Below are 6322 nucleotides of genomic sequence, written 5' to 3' on the forward strand. Positions count from 1 at the left end.
GTTAATCTAAGCAAAATGTAGTCTTTGACAATATCAGTTTTTTCTCCATTTATATGGATATTATTTGTTGGCTCGGTCATGAGGATCTCTGCTTTCTTTATATTGAGGTGCAACTAATACTGAAGGTTATGGTTTTTGCTCTTCATCAGTAAGTATTTTAAGTCTTTTTGCTTTCAGGGGACAAGGTTATATCATTTGCATATGTTGTTGTTGTTAAGTGCTGTTGATTCGATTAGGACCCATAGTGACCCTGTATATGGGATCCGAGGAGGAACTGGTGAGCTTAAACTGCAGACGTTGCAGCTCAAACAGTTTTGCAGTCTGGCGCATTAATCCGTAGCGCAATACCAGGACTTTTTATGCATATTGCTGTTGTTGTTAAGTACTGTGGAGTAAGTTCCAACTTATAGTGACCCTGCACAGGGTTTCAGAGGCTGCAAATCTTTACGGGAGCAGAAAGCCTCATCTTTCTCCCACGGTACAGATGGTAGTTTCGAACTGCCGACCTTGAGGTTAGCAGCATGATTTGTAGCCACTACTAGGCTACCAGAGCTCCTTTCATATGCATATAGTAGGTTGTTAATAAGTCTTCCTCCAATCCTGATGCCACGTTTTCCTTCATATAACCCAGTTTCTCTGATTATTTTGCAGCATATAGATTGTATAAATATAGTGAAAGAATACAATCCTGTCGCGCATCTTTCCTAATTTTAAACCACTCAATGTTCCCTTGTTCTGTTCAACAACTGCCTCTTGGTACTATGTACAGGTTCTAAGGAGCATAATTGTTGTTGTTAAGTGCTGTCTAGTCGATTCCTACCCATAGCGACCCTGTACAGGGTTTCTGAGGCTGTAAATCTTTATGGCAGCAGAAAGCCTCATCTTTCTCCCACAGAACAGCTGGTAGTTTAGAACTGCTGACCTTTAAGGTTCGCAGCCCAGTTCATAACCACTACGTTACCAGAACTCCTTAATGAATATAATTAAGGACTCTCAAATACTCATTCCCTACAATGTTGCCTATAGTTTGTCATGATTCACACAAGTGAAAGCCTTTTCATAGTCAATTAACTCAGATAGACATCTTTATGGTATTTTTTGCTTTCAGCCAAGATACACCTGATGTAAGCAATGATATCCCTCATTGCACTTCCTTTCCTGTATCTGGCTTGAACCTTTGGAAGTTCTCTTTCAGTGTATGGTTGCAGCCATTTTTGTATTATCTTTTGTAAAACTTACTCACATGGGTTATCAATGATATTGTCCAATGATATCCACATTCCATTGAGTCACCACTCTTTGGAATGGGCATAAATACAATTCTCTTAAAGTCAGTTGTCTAGGTAATTGTCTTTTAGATGAGTTTACTTGTGGAGTAAGCTGCCAAAACCAAGGCAGGACAAGTTTCCTTTTCCAACAAGGCTTCTGGTGCACGCAGGCAGAAAACCATGTATGAGTGCCACATCAGTGTCTCAAAAGATTTCAATTTGTATTACATCAATTCCATGTGCCTTATCCTTTGCCAGTGACTTAAATGTACATTCACCTTCTTTCAGGACCATTGGCTCTTGATCATATGCTACTTCTTGAAATGGTTGAACATCTAACATTTCTTTTTGGTACAGTAATTCTGTGTATTCCTTTCATCTTTTTTAACTGTTGGAAATTCTCTAATTCAATAAAATTTTTAGTCATTTACAATTATACACGATTTTATAGTTGACAGAGTTGTTAAATATATATTACATTTGATAACTCTTAAATAAAAGAAATGATTGAACTCTTTTACCCTCCCAATTCCACTCCCTCACCCTTAAGGACCATGCTAAGGCACACTTGATCAGGTCAGGAAGTATAAATGTGTCACTGTAAAGCAAAAAAAAAAAAAAAATTATAAAGGCGAGGATGGCAGGGCACTGGAGACAACCATGGAGATTTAAAGGAATGAGATGACTAAAATGTTAAACATGGAAAGCCTAGGGCTTGCAGCTGAGTTAAGCAATATCAAGGGCAGGCCATGTGCACTATAGAAAAGGAGAGACATGCAGCATATGTTCCACATTCTAAAATAACATGAAAAGATTATGACTGTGAAGAGGTGGAGTTGTACTTGGTGGCTTCTCAGAACACAAGGAGAGCACCATTAATTTTGATTTTTTTAATAAATTGGGTTCAAAATGCACTGGCTTGCAACAGAAGCTTCTTTTGTCCTTTACATTCAAAATTTAACAAAGGTCATTTGAGGATCTGCCATTTTACAAAGTGCTGGCATCCTGGGGAACATCTACTCCATCAATAGAGTTTAATATCTTACTATTGTAGAAAAGGAGTTTCAGAGAAGGGCTGAGCACTACTGATGGGAAGCCAATACTTGAGCCACCTTGTGAATTTTTCTGCTGAAAGGACTGTAAGTATTTCACCATAGAAAGCACTTGCCTGAGAAAACTCGGGCTGGGCAGGAATTCACATTATGTATCTGGGTGGTGGGAAGATGGAGTATTCCCAGTGAGACCACATTTCCATAATTCTCTAGCTGCAGCAAACACTAAAACAATGGAAGGAATACACAGAGTCACTGTACCAAAAAGAAATATTTGATGTTCAACCATTTCAAGAGATAGCATATGATCAAGGGTCAATGAGCCTGATAGAAGTCAAAGGTGAATTGAAGGCATTGGCAAAGAACAAGGCACTGAGAATTGATGGAAAACAAATTAAAATATTTCAACAAGTTGAGGGTGCACTTGGTGTGCTCACTCATATATGCCAAGAAATTTGGAAGACAACTTTTGGGCCAACTGATTGGAAGAGAGCTGTATTTGTGCCCATTCCAAAGCGAGGTAACCCAACAAAATGAGGAAATCATTGGACAATATCATTGATATACCACGTGAGTAAAGTTTTACTAAAGGTAATACCGAAAAGGCTGCGACCATACATTGACAGAGAACTTCCAGAGATTCAAGAGGAAGAGTAATGAGGAATATCTTTGCTGATGACAGATGGATCTTGGTTGAAAACAGAGAATATCCGACAGATGTTTACCTGTACTTTATTAGCTATGCAAAGACTTTTGATTATATGAATCATGACAATATATGGACAACATTGTGAAAGTATGAGTACACTGGAAAACTTAACTGTGGAATCTATATATAGAGAGCAAACGCAATTGTTTGAACCGAAGAAAGAAACACTGAATGGTTTCATATTGGTCTGTGACACGGCTGTATTCTTTCCCCATACTTATTCAACCTGTATGCTGAGCCAATAATCTGATAATCAGGCTTATATGAAGAAACATATGACATCAGGATTGCAGGAAAACTCATTTACCAAAATGCAATGTGTAGACGATACAGGGTTACTTGCTGAAAGCAAAGAGGACTTAAAGTACTTACTGAAGAAGATCAAAGACCACAGCTTTGGTATGGATTTTATCACAAAAATCCTCACCACTGGAACAATAAACAACATTCTTACCAATGAAGAAAAAATTTAAGTTGTCAAAGATTTCATTTGTCTTGGCTCAACCATCAACACTCATGGAAGCAGCAGTCAAGAAATCAAATGACGTACTACCTTAGGCAAATTTGCTGCACAAGACCGTTGTAAAGTGTTGAAGATCAATGATGTCAGTTTGGGGACTAAAGTTTGCCTGACCCTGGCATGGTATTTTCCATAACCTCATATGTATGTGAAAGCTGGACAGTGAATAAGGAAGACCATAGAAGAATTGATTCATTTGAGTTATGGTATTAGAGAAGAATATTGAAAGTACTATGGGCTTACAAAAGAACAAATAGCTCTGTATTGGAGTAAGTACAGCCATAATGCTTGTTGAAAGTCAGGTGGCCAGATTTCGTCTCTCATACTTTGGATACAATGTCAGGAGTGACCTGTCACTGGAAAAGGATATCAAGTTTGGCAAGGTCGAGGGTATGAGAAAAAGAGGGAGACCCCCAGTGAGATGGAATAGTGGCAGCATCAATGGGCTCAAATGTAGCAATTAATATGAGGTTGGCCCAGCACCATGCAGTGTTTCATTCAGTTGTGCATAGGGTGGATATGAGTCGATACTGACTCAATAGCACCTAACAACAATAACAACTTCACACAGATGTAGTCAAGTTGATGTCTGGTGAGTTCCATGTTGTTTAAAAAGGTATTTGCAGTGAAGAAATAATTGATCTTACAAAATCCTATCATGTGATCTCCAACAGCTCTTCTATCACCAAAGTCATATTTTCTAAACGCTGATTCTTCCTCTTTGTTTCCACCTTTGCATCGAATCTTCAGCAATTATCAATACATCCTGATTGCACATTTGATCAATTTCAGACTGAAAAAATTGGTAGAAGTCTTCAATTTCATCACCTCTGGCTTTAGTGGTTATTGAATAAATTTGAATTATAGTGGTATTAACTGGTCTTCCTTGTATTCTTATGGATATTTTATTGCAGACAGTGTTTTATTTAATAACTGATCTTTATCAGTTTTTTTAATTTTTACTTTAAAAAGTTTATGTTCTTTTAGATGCTGAATGCAATACCATTACTCTTCAATTTGTCATTTCAGGCATAATAAGCCGTGTGATTGTCAGATTCAAACTGGCCAATACCAGTCCATTTCAACTCACTAATGCCTAGGAAATTGATGTTTATACATTCCATTTCATTTTTGACAATTTCCAATATATTATTCCTGAAGAAACCTTCAATATTAGGATTGGGCATTTTCTTCAGTTCTGTGAGTTTGATAAATGCTGACTGTTTTCTTCCCTTTTGGTTTTCTTACTCCAGATCTTCCCACATTTCATTATAATATTGACTGTCTTCTAGAGCTGTCCTTTGAAATTTTGGTCTGTTCTAGAGTCCAACCTTTGTGATCTAATCATCAGTAATTATAAATACATCTTAATTTCATGTTTGATCCATTTCAGATTGAAGAAGTTGATAGAATTCTTCAAGTTCATCATCACTTTCTTTAGTGATTAGTGTGGAAATTTTAATATATGTCTTCCATTAGTGACCCTGCTAGTATTTAAAATACCTTCCATTAGTGACATTGCTTCCAGAATCACAGCAACACACAAACCACCATAGTACAACAAACTGACAGATAAGTAATGGATAATTTAGTGATTTTTGCTATTATTAGTCAGATTATTGAAACACAAACTATATTTTCTATATTGAATCTGTTTTGTAGTATACTGACCTAAAAACTCTATAGGAAAGTAATATAAAGAAAAACAGTTCTCTACAATATAGCCTACATTAAACCCTGTATGTCCAATATGGTTCCACTTCGCACATAATAACCATCAAACATCACTGTTTAAAAATCAATATATGAATGATGCATCTGTTAAATGAAATTTATTGTTTCCCCATTTGTCTTCTGACTCATAAAATATTTATTTCGCAGAGGAATTATCTTCTTTGTTCTGCAACAAATCAAAGTAAAAAAGACAGCATATTCAATGGATGCAAAGTAAGTAATTTGATTATAATTCCTCTGTAATTAAATACTGGTGGGTCCCTGTATGATAAGCACTAGACTGCTAAAGCACAATGCCTGTAGTTCATACCCATTAGTCTTTACCTAGAAACCCTATACAAGGTTGTCATGTGTCAGAACAGACATGCTGGCATTTAAGAACAGCATAATTGAGACACTTATTCTTCAAACTGCTAGCAGTTCTTGAGGCTGACATCTGTCAGATTAATCTCTTGGCTGGAATTTACTTCAACTGAAGAAAGTCACTGTACCCAAATCCACTGCCCTTTCTTGAAAATTCCAATGCCCTTTGCATATAAGGATACATGGCTTGGCTGTTTATCCCAACCAGGGCAAGATTGGATGGCTATCCTGCATTTCCAGATCTTCTCTTCAGTTGATAGTGGACACTGAGACCTTTTTTCAAATTACAATTTTGTACAATTTTTTCGTTTGCTTGTCTCTATTTACTTTATTCTCTCAAGATTTTGTTTTTTACTTCTACAGTGTTTTAACTTTTAATAAACTTTCAAAGAATTACCTTTACTACTTTCCCAAGTATTCATTAACTATATGTTGTTGTTGTTAAGTGTCATCGAGTCAGTTCTGACCCATAGAGACCCTGTATAGGATTTCTGATGAGATATTTGAACTTCCAAACTTGTAGTCAAACTGACTTGCAGTGCAGTGCGTTATTCCATAGTACCACATTTAGTCTACTGCTGTCTTACTATTCTGTTCTATTTATTTGACTATTTTTCTCCAATATCATACTTTCTTGATTACTATAGCTTTAGAAAAAACTTTAAATGGTGTCAGT

The sequence above is a fragment of the Chrysochloris asiatica genome, unplaced genomic scaffold, assembly GCF_000296735.1.
Source record: "Chrysochloris asiatica unplaced genomic scaffold, ChrAsi1.0 scaffold00601, whole genome shotgun sequence".
NCBI classification, from domain to species: Eukaryota; Metazoa; Chordata; class Mammalia; order Afrosoricida; family Chrysochloridae; genus Chrysochloris; species Chrysochloris asiatica.